Raw genomic sequence first — 14,492 nt, 5'->3', positions numbered from 1 at the left:
CAGTATTTCTGGCTCCAGCAGATGCAGCCCTGCAGTCTGAAGTGGACCCTGGGGACGAGGGGGATTTGGATGATCCGCAAGATAAACCTTTAGATCAGCAAAGGGTGGACCTGGATGCTGATGTGACTGTGGCACTGGGGATGGACCTGGATGTGGCTAAGAATGATCCAGATGACTTTCCGGTACTGGAGGGGGATGATGCTAGTGGTTTCTTTATTTAAGAAGGAGGAACTACACCCTTTTAATCCAAAGGTGTTGGAATTGGGGGTTAAGGTGACTCGAGGAATCAGAGGGCATGAATCCAGTCCTGGATGGGCTGCGGGGGCCCTCTGAGCGCTTTTCCCTTACCTAAGAAGACAGGAAGTTGGTGAACCGGACTGGGATTTCCCGGAAGTGGGCCTGGTAGAACGATGACGAAGCAATATCCCCTGATGGAAGAGACTTGGAGCTCTTGTGGGTTCCGAAGGTACCATCCCGGTGGTGGGTTCTGCTGCTCTGAAGGATGCACAGGATCGCAAGTTGGAGATTCACCTAAAGCGGATGTTTTCAGGTTTCCGAGCTGAATCTCCGGGCCACTTTGTGCCAGCTTGATGCAGAGGGCCTGTCTGTGATGGGTGCAGACGGCACAGAATCAGGCTTCCACAGGGGACAGTGCCCTGCAGTCAGCTCATTTAGAGGCTGGGGTGGCTTATGTAGCTGATGCTCTGTATGATTTTTGGTTCGTACGTCAGCCAGGGGTATGGTCTCTGCAGTGGCAGCCTGCAGTCTTTGTGGTTGCGCAATTGGTCGGGGGACAGGGAAGCTGCTTTTCGGAGAGGATTTGGATCAGCTGACGAAGATGGGGGAATCAAAGGGGAGCAGGCTGCCTGAGGATAAGTGGTGAGGAAACAACAAAGAAGTGGATGCCACAGAGAAGTCTTTTTCAATTCTTTAATAAAGGAGACGTGTAGTATAATTTAAAAATTGCCCAACTCTGGCCGAGTTTCGCCACAATTAGTGGCTGCCTCAGGGGCTTATATATGAGAGCAATGATAAATTGAAAATCCAAATTAACATTCGCAGTGCGCACATATCCTTTAATTATATGTCAGCACAAACTGTCTCCACTCGCGACTACTACACGTCTCCTTTATTAAAGAATTGAAAGACTTCTCTGTGGCATCCACTTCTTTGTTGTTTCCTCATGGCTTTATTGGATCGCCTACCTTGTTGCTTTTTGGGCCCATCCCTGAGGATAAGCGGGCCAGTAAGAAGGTCTTCCTGACTTGAACGTGGTTTAGGGATTCGCATAGTTCTTGGCCAGGCAGAGCCATCCCCCAACTCCTGGGGGCATTGGACCACCGGCCGCCAGCAGTCCTCTTGTAAAGGCGGCTGGGGATCCTGCTGTATGTGTTTTCCTCCCTGGCCTCTGGTCAGTCAGGTTCTGAGGTGTGCATAGAGGTGCATTCTAGGTTCATGGTGCTGGTAGCACCAGAGTGGCCTCTGCATCCTAGGTTCATGGATCTGTTTCTTTTGACGGTGGAGGGACTCCCTTCGGCTGGCTCACCTGCTGAGATTACTGCATCAAGATCCCATATTTTTAGATCGGGGAGGATCCTTTTTGTCTCACAGCTTGGCTATTGAGAGGTAGCAGCTGTACCTGAGAGGCAATTTCCACACATCTCCAGGCTCATTGACCTTCCACCTTCAGAGGCAAGTAGATCCCCTGTCTGTGGATGTTCCTCACATTTTGGAATTTTTGCAGCGGGACTTGTCTAAGGGTCTAGCCCAGTGGTTCTCAACAGGTATGTTGGAACACTAGTGTGTCACAAGGTCTCAGGAGGTGTGTCGCAAAGCCAGCAGAAGGCTGCTCTTTCCTCATGGGGTTGCCTGACTTCTCCTTTGTTTGACTGGAAGCTGCTCACTTCCTTCCTTCTCTTCAGAGCCCAGTGAGAGGTTGTTCCCTCCTCCTTCACCAAGATCAGAGCAAGATTCCACCAGCTCCTGTTCATATGGGCTGGCAGGTCATCAACTTTATCGTCCCCCTGCCTGGCCTGGTAGTGAGGCTGCTGATGCTCTATTCATCCCATGGGGCCTGGATGTGAAAGGAGCATAAGGGAGAGAGGTGCATGCTATATAAATCTGCCGCCTCTTCCTCTTCTTCCTCTCCTCTGTGCTTCTTGTCTTCATCTGCTGTTGGTAAAGAGGGAGGGAGACATTGGATTGGACTGAAGGCTTTTCTGCTGGCTGGGAGCCAGGAGAAGGGGGAAATGTGCTAGGCAGGAAGGCATGGGAAGATGAAGGGTGAGGGAGAAGAGGTTGGGGTTGCTGGTTAGGGAGAGGTGGAGATGGGATGGGGCTGCTGGGCAGGGATGAGAGATGGAAGTGGAGGGAGAGAAAGATGTGGGGGCTGCTAGGTTGGGGGAGAGGAGAGGTTGGGAGATGCAGGAAGGGATGGGAAAGAGGTGGTCAGATGTATGCTGGATAGGGAAGGGCAGGGGAGAGAGCATGGGGAAGAGGATGCAGGAAGTGGGGGATATCAGGAATGTTGGACAGGGATATGAGTAGTGAGGAGTGATGCGGGCATGGAGGAGAGTGACTGGACATAAGAGCCATAATATGTCCGTTTCAAGAGTATGCATTTCTTCTCTCTTTGCTTAGTGTAGGAGGAAATATATTTGTTTCCAGTTTTCCGGTTTTGCATGGCATGCAGAAGGTCGTCTTGAGGTTTCTAACCCAGTTTTTGTTTCCATACCTGTAATTTGTGGTCTTTTATTCTATATTTGGTGAAGGCAGGTCTGTCAGTGTTCTGCATGTATATGCCTGAGATGAGGTAATTTACTAGCGTGTAGGGATTGGTCTCAGTCTTATTTGTTGCATTTTCTCAATAATATGTTGCACTGGTGGTAAATGTGCTACCTTTTCATGGGTAGGACTATTGCTGTTTTATTTCTGGAGTTTGCTGCTGCACTATGGCAGGTTTTATAGACATGTACAGAGTGGAATCATTTTTTTTCCCTAGGTTTTGTAATTTACAATGCACCTGGTAGTAGAGGGAGTTTGATGCTGTTATTGAGAACACCAGAATTGGAATGTGTGGTTTTTTTTTGTTGTTTTTTTTGGTTTTTTTTGTGTATGGTGAGTTGTACAGGGACATGCCTTAGGAAACAAGGGATTCCTGTGGATGCAGTTTATTTTCTTCCATGATGGTCATGTGATCAGTATGTCACGCATGTGAGCATCTCTCAGGTGTGTCCTGATAGAAAAAAGGTTGAGAACCACTGGTCTAGCCTATAATTTACTTTCAGGCTGATACAGTACAGTGCGCTCCAATGGAGCGCACTGTACTGTATCAGGCTAGCAGTGCGCTCCAATGGAGCGCACTGCTAGCCTGCTCTGGGACGCGCATTTTCCCTCACCCCTTATTCAGTAAGGGGAGGAAAACGCGCGTCCAACCCGCGGCACCTAATAGCGCCCTCAACATGCAAATGCATGTTGATGACCCTATTAGGTATGTGTGCGGGATACAGAAAGTAAAATGTGCAGCCAAGCTGCACGTTTTACTTTTAGAAATTAGCGCCGACCCAAAGGTCGGCGCTAATTTCTTCCGGCGCCGGGAAAGTGCACAGAAAAGCAGTAAAAACTGCTTTTCTGTGCACCCTCCGACTTAATATCGCTAAAAGTAAAAGTGAAAAAAAGTGTAAAAAAATAAAATAAAAAAATTTTGAATTTGGCCCGCGGCTGGTCGGGCCGAAAACTGGACGCTCAATTTTGCCGGCGTCTGATTTCCGAGCCCAAGGCTGTCAGCGGGCCTCTCAACTGTGGGTTCTTCAGAGGAAAACGGTTTCGCGGTCAAGGGCACCATCAGGGACTCTGGTGACATGCACAGTCTGATCCCTCGTTCCTTGGGGACTTCAGTGCCCGCAATACTGTTGATGCTGTTGATGCCCCCAATGCTTTTGGCGCCAAAGCCAAGGGGCTTAGGCAGGGCCCCTCCATGGGTGTCCCCAGGGGACCTCAGCGAGGAGGATGCCCCATATGAACCCTGGGGGGAATGATACCTCAGAGTCATCTTCAGATGACTCAGGAGATCTTCCCTCAGACCCTTCCCCCTCCAGATGAGAGGTGTCCGTCCCCACTGAGGACCTAACCTTTGCGGGTTTTGTGCAGGCTATGGCAGAGTCCATTCCTTTCTGGCTTATTATGGAGGAGGATGCCCGCCACAAGATGCTGGAAGTTCTCCAGTTCGTTGATGCCCCAAAGGAGGTTGTAGCTATCCTCATCCATGACATTTTTAAAGAATTACGCCTTAAGATTTGGGAGCACACCATCTCTGTGCCTCCAGTGAACCGAAAGGCGTGTACAGTCTACTTTGTACAGCAGGCCTTGAGATTTGAGAGGCGTTGACTCCCACCAATCAGTGGTAATGGAGTCTGCCCTCAAAAAAGCCAAGTGTTCCCTCACCTACGCTTCTGTACCTCTGGATCAGGCACACTGGGCATTGGATGCCTTAGGTAGGAAGGTGTACCAGGGCACTATGCTGATTGCCTGGATTGCCACCTACCAGCTGTACATGACCTAATACACTCATAACCTCTGGGAGCAGGTCCAAGAGTTGTCAAGAGTACCTCCCCCAGCAACAGAAGGAAGACTTCTTGGCAGTCGCCCAGCAAGGCTTGGAGTGTGCAAACATGAGGTGCTCTCCACTTACGATATCTTTGAAACAGCAGCTAGGGTGATAGCGAGCATCAGTGCATGCAGAATGGCGTGTCTCTGAGCATCTGACCTCCGGCCAGAGGGTCAGGGAGAAGCTCGCGGACTTACCCTGAACTGGTGAGAACCTGTTTGGGGACAAGGTAAGACATGCTGTAGCTCAGTTGAAGGACCATCATGAGATCCTCCAACATCTCGGCCAGTACTTTGGACTGTCTGTCCTCTGGCAGGAGGTCTTTCTGTCGCATGAGGAAACATTACCCCCCTGGCCTCGTGTACTTGCATGCCATGAGTAGGTTCTAGGGGTCGCTCTAGACAACAGCAGACCCCCAGACCTCAACCAGCTCACCATCAAAACCCTGCTATGGGGTTTTGACGGGCTTTGAGGGAGCATAAGCCCCATGACTACCCTCGATGTTATGGTTCTTTCAGGACTGCTGGCCACAGGTCACTTCGGACAGTGAATCCTGTCCATTTGTCAAGGGTATCCATTAAACTTTCTGTATGCTTATCCTCCACTTCCACTGGTGATGAGTACCTTCCTGAAGCTCTGGCAGGAGGGGGGACCATGATTCTCATAGCCCCCATTGGCTGAGAATAGATCTGGTTCCCTCTCTTGCAGGATCTCTGTCGGAGAACCAATCGGTCTGGGGACCTCCCCCCAACCTGATCTCACAGGATCAGGGCAAGCTGTGCTATTCCAACCTCAGGGCTTTGTTTGTGATGGCCTGGATGTTGAAAGGCTAGTCCTGCAGCTCCTTGACCTTACTGATGGGCGTATCTTGGGTCCTGGTAGCTTCCAGGAAACCTTCCACCTTGGAAGTCTTATAACCTGAAATGGAAGAGGTTTTCCTTCTGATGTAAGAGTCACGGTTTGAATCCATTCTCCTGTCCCACTCTGAGGTTGCTTGACTACTTGTCTAATTTCTCTGATGCCGGTCTGAAGACAAACTCAGAGTGCACCTGAGTGCCATCGGGGTCTACCACCAAGATGTCAACAGCTCGACTCTCTCTTTGCAGCCCATAGAAGGCTGGTTCATGCAGGACCTACTTCAGCTGAAGCCTCTCCTGCGACATCTTGTGTCCTGGGACCTCAATGTGGTGTTGGCTTGACCTATGTGAGAACCTTTCGAGCCACTGTGCTCCTGTGATCTGAAGTACCTGACTTGGAAGGTCATCTTCTTGGTCCCGGTTAGGGATTTAGGCCCCAGCTGAGACAGCCCTTTCGAGCAGCACAGGGCTGGGTTAGAGGCAAAGTTCCAGAGCTTCAGGGGGGGTTTAAAGGGGCTAAGTGGTTGGGGGGGGCCCACCCCGAACCTCCTCCAGTGGATGAATGCCTAACACTATCTTTCAAGGAGTGGGCCCGAGTCACCAGGGACAGGTGGGTCCTGGATGTGATCCATTTAGGGTACTCACTGGGGCTACCACATTTCCAGAATTCTTTTTGAGTCCCCCTGCAGATCGCAGGGAAAAAGAGGTAATCTGTTCAATCCTAGACAAACTGGTGGCACTAGTAGTACCAGTTTCGGTCCCAGAGAGGGGCACAGGTTGTTACTCCCTATACTTTGTAGTACCCAAAAAGAAGGGGTGTTGAAAAGGGGTGAACAGAGCCCTCAAGGTGAGAGAGTTCAGAATGGAAACATTAAAGTAGTCATTGGGGCAGTCAGGAGGAATTTGACTGTGCTGGACCTAGTAGAAGCATATTTGCATATCCCCATCAGAGTTGCAGTACTGGGGAGCCATTATCAGTTCAAAGCACTGCCGTTTTTTGGTCTAGCCAGAGCACCAAGAACCTTTTACAAAGGTGATGGTGGTAGTGGCAGCAGCACTAAGGAAGGAAGGTTTTCCAGTATGCCTATATCTGGACAATTGGTTGAGCAGAGCCAGGTCAGAGGAGGAGAGCAGCAGCTTCGCAAGAAGAGTGAGGGCACTCCTCAAGGAGTTAGATTGGGTAGTAAATGAGGCCAAAAGCAGTTTACAGCCTTACTGAAAGGAGCAATTATAAAACCAATCATAAAGGAAAAAAACAGTGACCCCCTGATCCTGAACAACTACTGCCCAGTATCAAATCTTCCCTTAATAGCTAAACTAGCGGTAAACACTACATTCTAATAATGCTAGACTTAGCAGCAGCCTTCGACACAGTAAACCATAAAATACTACTAAATAGACTAAAAGAAATTGGATTACATGGCAAAACAAACTGGTTCAGTTCATACCTAAATAACAGGTTTTTCCAAGTTCAGATCAACACATTATCAGAAAAAATCAATCTCAAAACAGGAGTACCGCAGGGATCAGCCCTGTCTGCAACCCTATTTAACATATACATGCTGCCCTTATGCCATCTGCTTGCAGGACTAGGAATCACACATTACATTTATGCAGACTATATTAAACTAATTCTACCTATAGAAGACACATTAGAGAAAACATTAAAACTGGCTAACATGTACCTAGACATAAGACAACTACTAAACCAAATGGAACTTGTGATTAATATTGAGAGAACTGAATTTCTACACTTAGAATGAAAAAATACTGTAATCAGCCAAACTCCAATAATCCTCAATAACAACCAGACAATTGAACTAGCTGAAAAAGTATGAAACCTTGGAATAATAATGGACCCTGAAATCAATCTAAAACAGCACATATCACTGAAAGTAAAGGAAGGCTATGCTAAACTCATTGTACTCAGGAAACTAAAACCACTACTAACGCTAACTAATTTTCGAACAGTTCTACAGGCACTAGTTTTCTCCAGCACGGACTACTGTAATGCCCTACTACCGAACACATTAAGACCACTTCAAATACTTCAAAACACAGCAGCTAGAATACTAACCGGAAAAAGGAGACGGGACCATATAACTGAAACCCTGGCGAAATTACATTGGTTACCTATCTAATACAGAATTAAATACAAAACCCTATGTACCATACATAAACTAATACACGATGAGAAATCGGACTGGCTAAACACAGCATTACAAGTACATGTCCCACACAGAAACCTTTGATCAGCAAATAAAGCACTCTTAACCATTCCTTCAGTAAAAACAGCAAGACTATATAACCCAAGTGAGAGAAAGGGCCTTATCACTAGCAGGCCCCATAGTTTGGAACACAATGCCTCTAGAGATCTCAAAACATTTAAGAAAAGTTTAAAACATGGCTTTTTAAACAAGCATTTTATAAAGAGACAGGAGAATAGAAAATATACAGGAATAGGCAGAAGAACGCCAGCGCACAGCACTTAGGAATGCACAAACTCTACATCACTATAAACATAATTGTAACGTTATGAATAATGAATTTTACCTGTGAACAGTACCTTACTGGTACATTTGGTCATGACCTACTTCACTAAACAATTGATTGTCTTTTAATGATATATTGTAACTGAACCTTGAACGGCACTTGTTAGAATGTACTATTGTACGCCCTCACCTACATTAATTTATGTGCCTACATGTAAACCATTGCGATGGTATATAACTTAGCGACAGTATAGAAAAGATTTTAAATAAAAAAAAAAAATAGTGTACCTGGGGGCCCAGTTCGTCACCGAGCAGGCAAAGGTGGTTTTTTTTTTTTTTTTTTTAAACAATAAAGAGGGCAGATGAACTGAGTTGCCAGGTGAGGAAACTTAGTCCAGAAAACCAGCAGCAAGAAATTACCTGCAGGTGTAGGTCGATGGCAGCAACCATAGAGGTAGTCCCATGGGCAAAGGCTTATATGAACCCACTACAAAGATAGAACCCCAGCATGCGAAGAAATGGAGAGAGGCTCAGGCTCATCTCAAGGCCAGAGCCAGTCTTCATTGGTGGCTAGTCAAAAACAACTTATTAGCAGGGGTCAGTTTACTGCCAGACTGGGTGACCCTAGCCACAGACGTCATTAGGTTAGGCTGGGGGGCGCATTGCGAAGAACAGGTGGTACAGGGCAGATGGTCAGCCAAGGAGAGGGAGGCCTCAACGAACCTGTTGGAGCTGATGCGCAAATACCTAAGCTCCAGGGTCAGCACGAAGCCGGTAAGAATCCTTTCCGACAGCACCACAGCAGTGTCCTATATAAACAGGCAAGGAGGAACACGAATTCGCAGTTAGAGGAAGAAATGGAACAGCTAATGAGCTGGGCAAAAAACCTGACTGGGTTAACAGCCAGTTACGTAGCAGAGAAGGAGAACACACAGGCAAACTACCTTAGGCATGCGCTAGACCATAGGGAATGGGAATTAGAGGAGGAAGCGTTTTCAAGATGGTAGGGAGTTGGGGAAGGCCAGAATGGGACTTGATGGCAACACGAAGGAATGCTAAGGCAGAAAAACTTTTCAGCAGGCACCAAGAGCTGCGTTCAAAAAGAGTAGATGCCTAGTACAGCCATGGCCGGTGGACCAGCTACTGTACATATTTCTGCCATGGCCTTAATAGCGAGAGCACAAATAAAAGCAGATCATGGGGGGCTGGATCATTCTGGTGGCCCCAGACTGGCCAAGAAGGTCGTGGTATACAGACCTAGTGAGGCTAAGCGGGGGATGTAACTCTAAAGCTAGGGGAAGTTGAGAACCTGCTCAGGCAAGGGCTTAGTCAAGTGCAGAAAGTCAAATCATTCTATCTTAGTCTGGCTCTTGAGAAGAACAGGTTAGAGAAAAAAGGCTATTCAAGGGCAGTGGTAGCCACCTTGTTAAGATCTAGGAGGCACTCTTATCTTCCCTGGCGTGTGGTAGGGTCTGGAAGGTTTTTGAGGAGTGATGCAAGGGAAGAAAAGTCTCCCCAGAAACAGCAAAAACAAGGGAAATCTTGCAGTTTCTGCAGGATGGCCTAGAGAAAGGATTAGCCCTAAATGCTCTCAAAGTGCAGGTGGCAGCATTAGTCTGTCTTAGGGGTCAGATGCAGAGAGGCTTCCTAGGGGCTCACCCTGACATAGCATATTTCTTGAGGGCAGTAAAATGCATGTGGCCTCTGAAGCACCAGGTAATACCCATATAGGACCTTATTATGGTCCTTAGGGCCTTGTCTAAGGCACCCTTTCAACCACTTATAGGGGCAACATTAAAGGACCTCACTTTAAAGACACTCTTTCTAGTGACGATATGATGAGCCCGAAGGGTCTCAAAGATCCAGGCTCTCTCCTGTAGGGAGCCCTACCTATCAATGCGCAAGGACAGGGTAGTTGTTTGTCCTGACCCATCCTTCTTACTTAAGGTGCTGTCAGAGTTTCATGCAAATCAGGAGATTGTTTTATACCAGCTCTGAGGAGGGCAGATGGGGCAGCCCTCACCCGCTAGACATCTGGAGGACACTATTACATTATTTAAAGGTCATCAATGAATTTGAGGTCAGACAGATTTTGTCCTGTTGGAAGGCCAAAGAAAGGGCCAGGCAACTTCTAAGCCCTCGATCTCACGCTGGATTAGGGAAGTGATAGTGGCACAGGGGAAGCAGGCCCTGAGGGCCTTATGTGCCCACTCTACTAGAACTCAAGCAACTTCATGGGCGGAGAGTAGGACTGCAATGCCACAGGATATATGTAGGGCAGCCATATGGTCCTCCTGGGGTACATTCACAAACCATTACAGGCTAGACCAGCAGGTAGAAGAGATCTGAAGTTTAGCAAAGTAATGTTGGGCCTCTGAGGCCTCAGTCCACCCAAATTAGTTACTGCTTGGGTACATCCCGCAGATATGGCTTGGTCTGCAAGGACGAAAAGTAAGATGAAGTTTATACTTACCAGATAATTTATTTTCCTTTAGTCTTAGCAGACCAGTCCAAGTACTCTCCTGAAAGAGAAAACTGGGAGAGGGCTTTAACAAAAAATAAAATGCAGGACATCAACCTAATAGGCTGGGGCAATGGGCAACTGAGGAACTTCCTAGCTATCCCAAAATATGTAGTGTGAGTGATGAAGCAAAAAAAAGTGGAAAAAGTTCTCTGCCTCCACCTACTGGCAAGCAGGGGAATGCCACAGGTGTGGACTGGTCTGCAAGGACTAAAGGAAAGGAAATGATCTGTATAAATTTCACTTTCTTGATTTGTTTTATTAGTATTGGTCTTATTTCTGTTCATGCATTATCATACTGCATATGACTCTGGCATTTAGGGTTTCCAGTTTTTTTTTTGTCTACACCTTACTATTTATGACCTGCAATTGTGACTGAAGAAATGTAGTCTGCTAGCTGGGAGAACGCCTTGTACCTGTTGGATTGAAGGTTTTTCTGATTTTGGTAGAGACTGAAATCCATGATTGAAGGGGCTCCTTGGGTGCTAAAAATTTCACTTAAGCTTGCTGAATACTGAAATATTTGCAGCAAGTGGTTGAGATTTGATTGCTATGTTGAGGACCCACTGCACCAGCACAGAAAAGTTTGCCCACCTTAAGATAGAAGGGATGATCATTGAGGAGCTGGGTGGAAATGGCTTCAGAGAAACAAGTCATTAATTTGGAGGAGGAAATTTCCTCCTGATTTCAGAGGAGGTGGTGGTGGAGCTAAAGGAAGGGGAGAAGAATGGTGTTAGTATAGCTGTGTTTAAAAAAAAGGATTGGATAAGTTCTTGGAGAAGAAGTCCATTACCTGCTATTAAGTTGACTTAGATAACCACTGCTATTACTAGCAACGGTAACATGGAATAGACTTAGTTTTTGGGTACTTGCCAGGTTCTTATGACCTGGATTGGCCACTATTGGAAACAGGATGCTGGGCTTGATGGACCCTTGGTCTGACCCAGTATGGCATGTTCTTATGGTGGAGAAGGTGAGGAGAGCCTGGCAGAGAACTGGAGATTAATCTTGTGAACCTGGTCATGGAAGAAATCTGCCAATATCTGGATAGAGTGTAAAGGTGGAGGGTTGGGCACAGGAGGGGGCAGTCTGAAGAGGATGGTAAACGATGAAAAGATTGAATGCAAGGGTATTTGTTAGACGGAAATAGACTTGCTTAACAAGTGTAGTAGCAGACTTGGAAGAAAGTGAGCATAAATTTGAATTGTAAGAAGTGGGTATGGGAAAGAGATGCCCAGGAACATAAGCCAACTCTGGAGGTGAGCCAAGGTTGTGGTTTGGTACACCTTATGGTATGGGGGAGTGTCAAACAGGGGCGAGAGACTGACAATGTTGTGGAGGAGAGATGATAGCAGAGGAGAGAATGCAAGGGTCATAATCTGGGGAATCCTAAAGGTGTTGGTGACTGGATGAGACTGTGTGGAAGAAGGTGGTTAAATGTGAAATCAGCTGATGGTCTGGCAGGAAGAATGGAAGCGAATCCTGAAAGAGAACAATGAGGGGAAAAGGGACTAGTCCAGGGGTAGGCAACTCCTGTCCTCCAGTGCCACAAACAGGTCTAGTTTTCAAAACATCCACAATGAATATGCACGAGGTACATTTACAAGCATTATTTCCATTGCCCTGGACTAGGTCAAGGCAGTGGACATGCTGCTGAATGAGGATAGTAGAGCATAACTGGAGGACCAAGCAGAAGGTTAAGGAAAAGAGTTTTAAGGCATAAGTCAGAGGGCTTGTGAGCATGGAAGTTAAATTTCCCACGAATAAGGGAAAGAGAAGATGGTTCAGGGAAGGAGGAAAGCTAGGAGTAAGTTGGTAAGGAAGAAAGAGAATTATCAGGTGGTTGAAAATGAAAGCTACCGGAAGAGAGAATGGGATGTATGGAGTAGGCCTCAAAGGAATAGGAGTGGGATTGAGAGAGGATGAAACCTGCAGGAGGGGGAGGGTGGCAGCCTGACACGGTCACGGCTGTCAACCAAGTAAGGTGTGTGGGATAAGAGAATCTCCATGACAGAAAGCAGCAACTGAAGCAGAGTCCGAGGGGGAGAGGGAAGTCAAATCTGTCAGGGAATGCGAGCTAAAAAGATAATGTAATGTATTTATACCCAGGCTAATCCATCACCCTAAGTGGTTTGCAAGAGTTAAAACTGCAATACATAAATATACAAAATTCAATAAATATAAAATTTAAAAGTACTTGATCAACATATGCGAAGCAATGATCAAATACCCAAACACAGCTGGAACTCTGTTACTTGCTAGAGAGACCAGCAATGTCCTATTAAATTATACAAAATTAAACTTAAATTCCTAAACATCCACAATCACTACCCTCCTTTCCACATTGTAATTGAGCTGAGAGATCATGAATGTAGACCAGCTTCTTGGAAATAGAACGGGCAGCCCAAAGGCAACATGAAAGGGAAAAAGGAGTGAGATGGGAATAGATATGGAAGGGCAATGGATTGATGTGCACAGATGGGAGTGAGGGTTGACCTTGAAGGGTAGGATTGGGACTGATACCTCCAGCTAAGAATAGGGGCAGAGTGCAGAACACACAAGGGAGAACAAAACACTGAAGCTTGAGAGAAATAGCCAAGGCAGAAGAGGATGGACAGGGAAGTGGAGAATGGGAGCAGTAATTGTTTGGAATGGTTTGCAATGGAGAATAAGATTGGGGAGGGTTTGCATCAGAAAGAGGAAGTGTAGTGAAGCCATAGGAAGCAAGAAAAAGGGAAAATGGTGTTCAGAAGGAGCTGGAATGTCTTGTTAAGTCGATGTGATCCTGTTTTCACACACTGTGAGGCGCCTGTGGGTTAAGTGCCATTTTCAGTTTTCCGCAGCTAGGAGCAGGGTTGTTGAAAGAGGTGGGCAAGATGAACACTCACCTAAGAGTTCCAGGCTTGGTGCAAGTGTGCTATTCCAAGTGGGATATCGGTACACAATGCCACTGGCCTACCACAGTGATGCCTAAATTCCTGCATGGCTGCTTCTTTACTACTCCTGGGGGGAATCCTGCACCAAAAAATAAAAAATTCTACGTGCACATCTGTCAAAATACAGCATTTTTTTTTTTTTTTGCAAGTTCTGCATTTCAGTGCATTCAAGTATTTTCATTTAAATAGTACAGAAAACAGAGCCTTCACATTTTGCTCATAGTGATTTCCTTCTGGCAGAAAGTATCAAATGTTTACCTTCATTTGAAAATCAGTCGTCTTTGATTCTGATTTTCAAAATTTCAATAGAAATGGGAACACCAGACATATGCTTGGGGGCAGGGGTGACTCTGAATTTAATTCTTTCAGCACTCTGCAACAAGAATTTGACCTGTCTGCACTTGCCTAAGGAGGATTTTCACCTCTGCCTTAGGGAGGCCAAGAAGAGGTGCTGCTCTGCTAAGCAGGGAAAACAGTGACCTGCCAGAGAAGAATAGAGCAGTATTTTTTTGGAGTGAGTTTTGTTCTAGGTGTTTTGGAATTCTTTTGCCACCAGTTCTTGTCCATTCAGAAAAACTTTTGAAATTTGTTTACTACTTGGGGCTTTTTAACCACCAGGAGTGCAAACATTTTGTTTACCATCAGAGAGAAGGATAGATATTGAGATCCAGGCCCCATGAAGTGCCTACCTTCTGACATCTGGAGGGTTGGCTCTTGCCAATGCTTTGTACAGGGCTGGTGCAAGGCTCTGTAGCACCCTAGACAGATCAATATAACTCTTTCCCTCCTCCTTTGGAGGTCCTCCCTGCCCTGAGACTTCCCAGGTATGGTCTTCAGCAAGGCTGTAAGCACAGCTGCATTACTTCCTGTGATCTGGTAGGCTCACAGAGCCATTATTATTTCCACAATCCATAGATTGATTTTGTTAACTTGCTGTGCCACCGGGTGAAAGCAGCAACTTGTATCGTAGAAGCCTGCAGATTCTTGAGCGCATTTTGGAACACACTGGCACAAAAGCGTACAAGTAAAGGAGACCAAATTTCAAGATTTGGAAACTTCTGTAACTAAGTTTTTTTTTTT

At 46.4% G+C, this 14,492-nt stretch overlaps 1 protein-coding gene across 5 annotated transcripts in view; it reads left to right on the top strand.

Annotated features, from left to right (window-relative positions):
* NEMP1 (nuclear envelope integral membrane protein 1) overlaps positions 1-14,492 on the top strand; it is a 140,032-nt gene that overhangs the window by 35,391 nt on the left and 90,149 nt on the right. The window lies entirely within an intron of this gene.

Source organism: Rhinatrema bivittatum, chromosome 3, assembly GCF_901001135.1.
Source record: "Rhinatrema bivittatum chromosome 3, aRhiBiv1.1, whole genome shotgun sequence".
NCBI classification, from domain to species: Eukaryota; Metazoa; Chordata; class Amphibia; order Gymnophiona; family Rhinatrematidae; genus Rhinatrema; species Rhinatrema bivittatum.
Note: the sequence above shows the minus strand (reverse complement) of the source record. Positions and strands in the feature narration are given on the sequence as shown.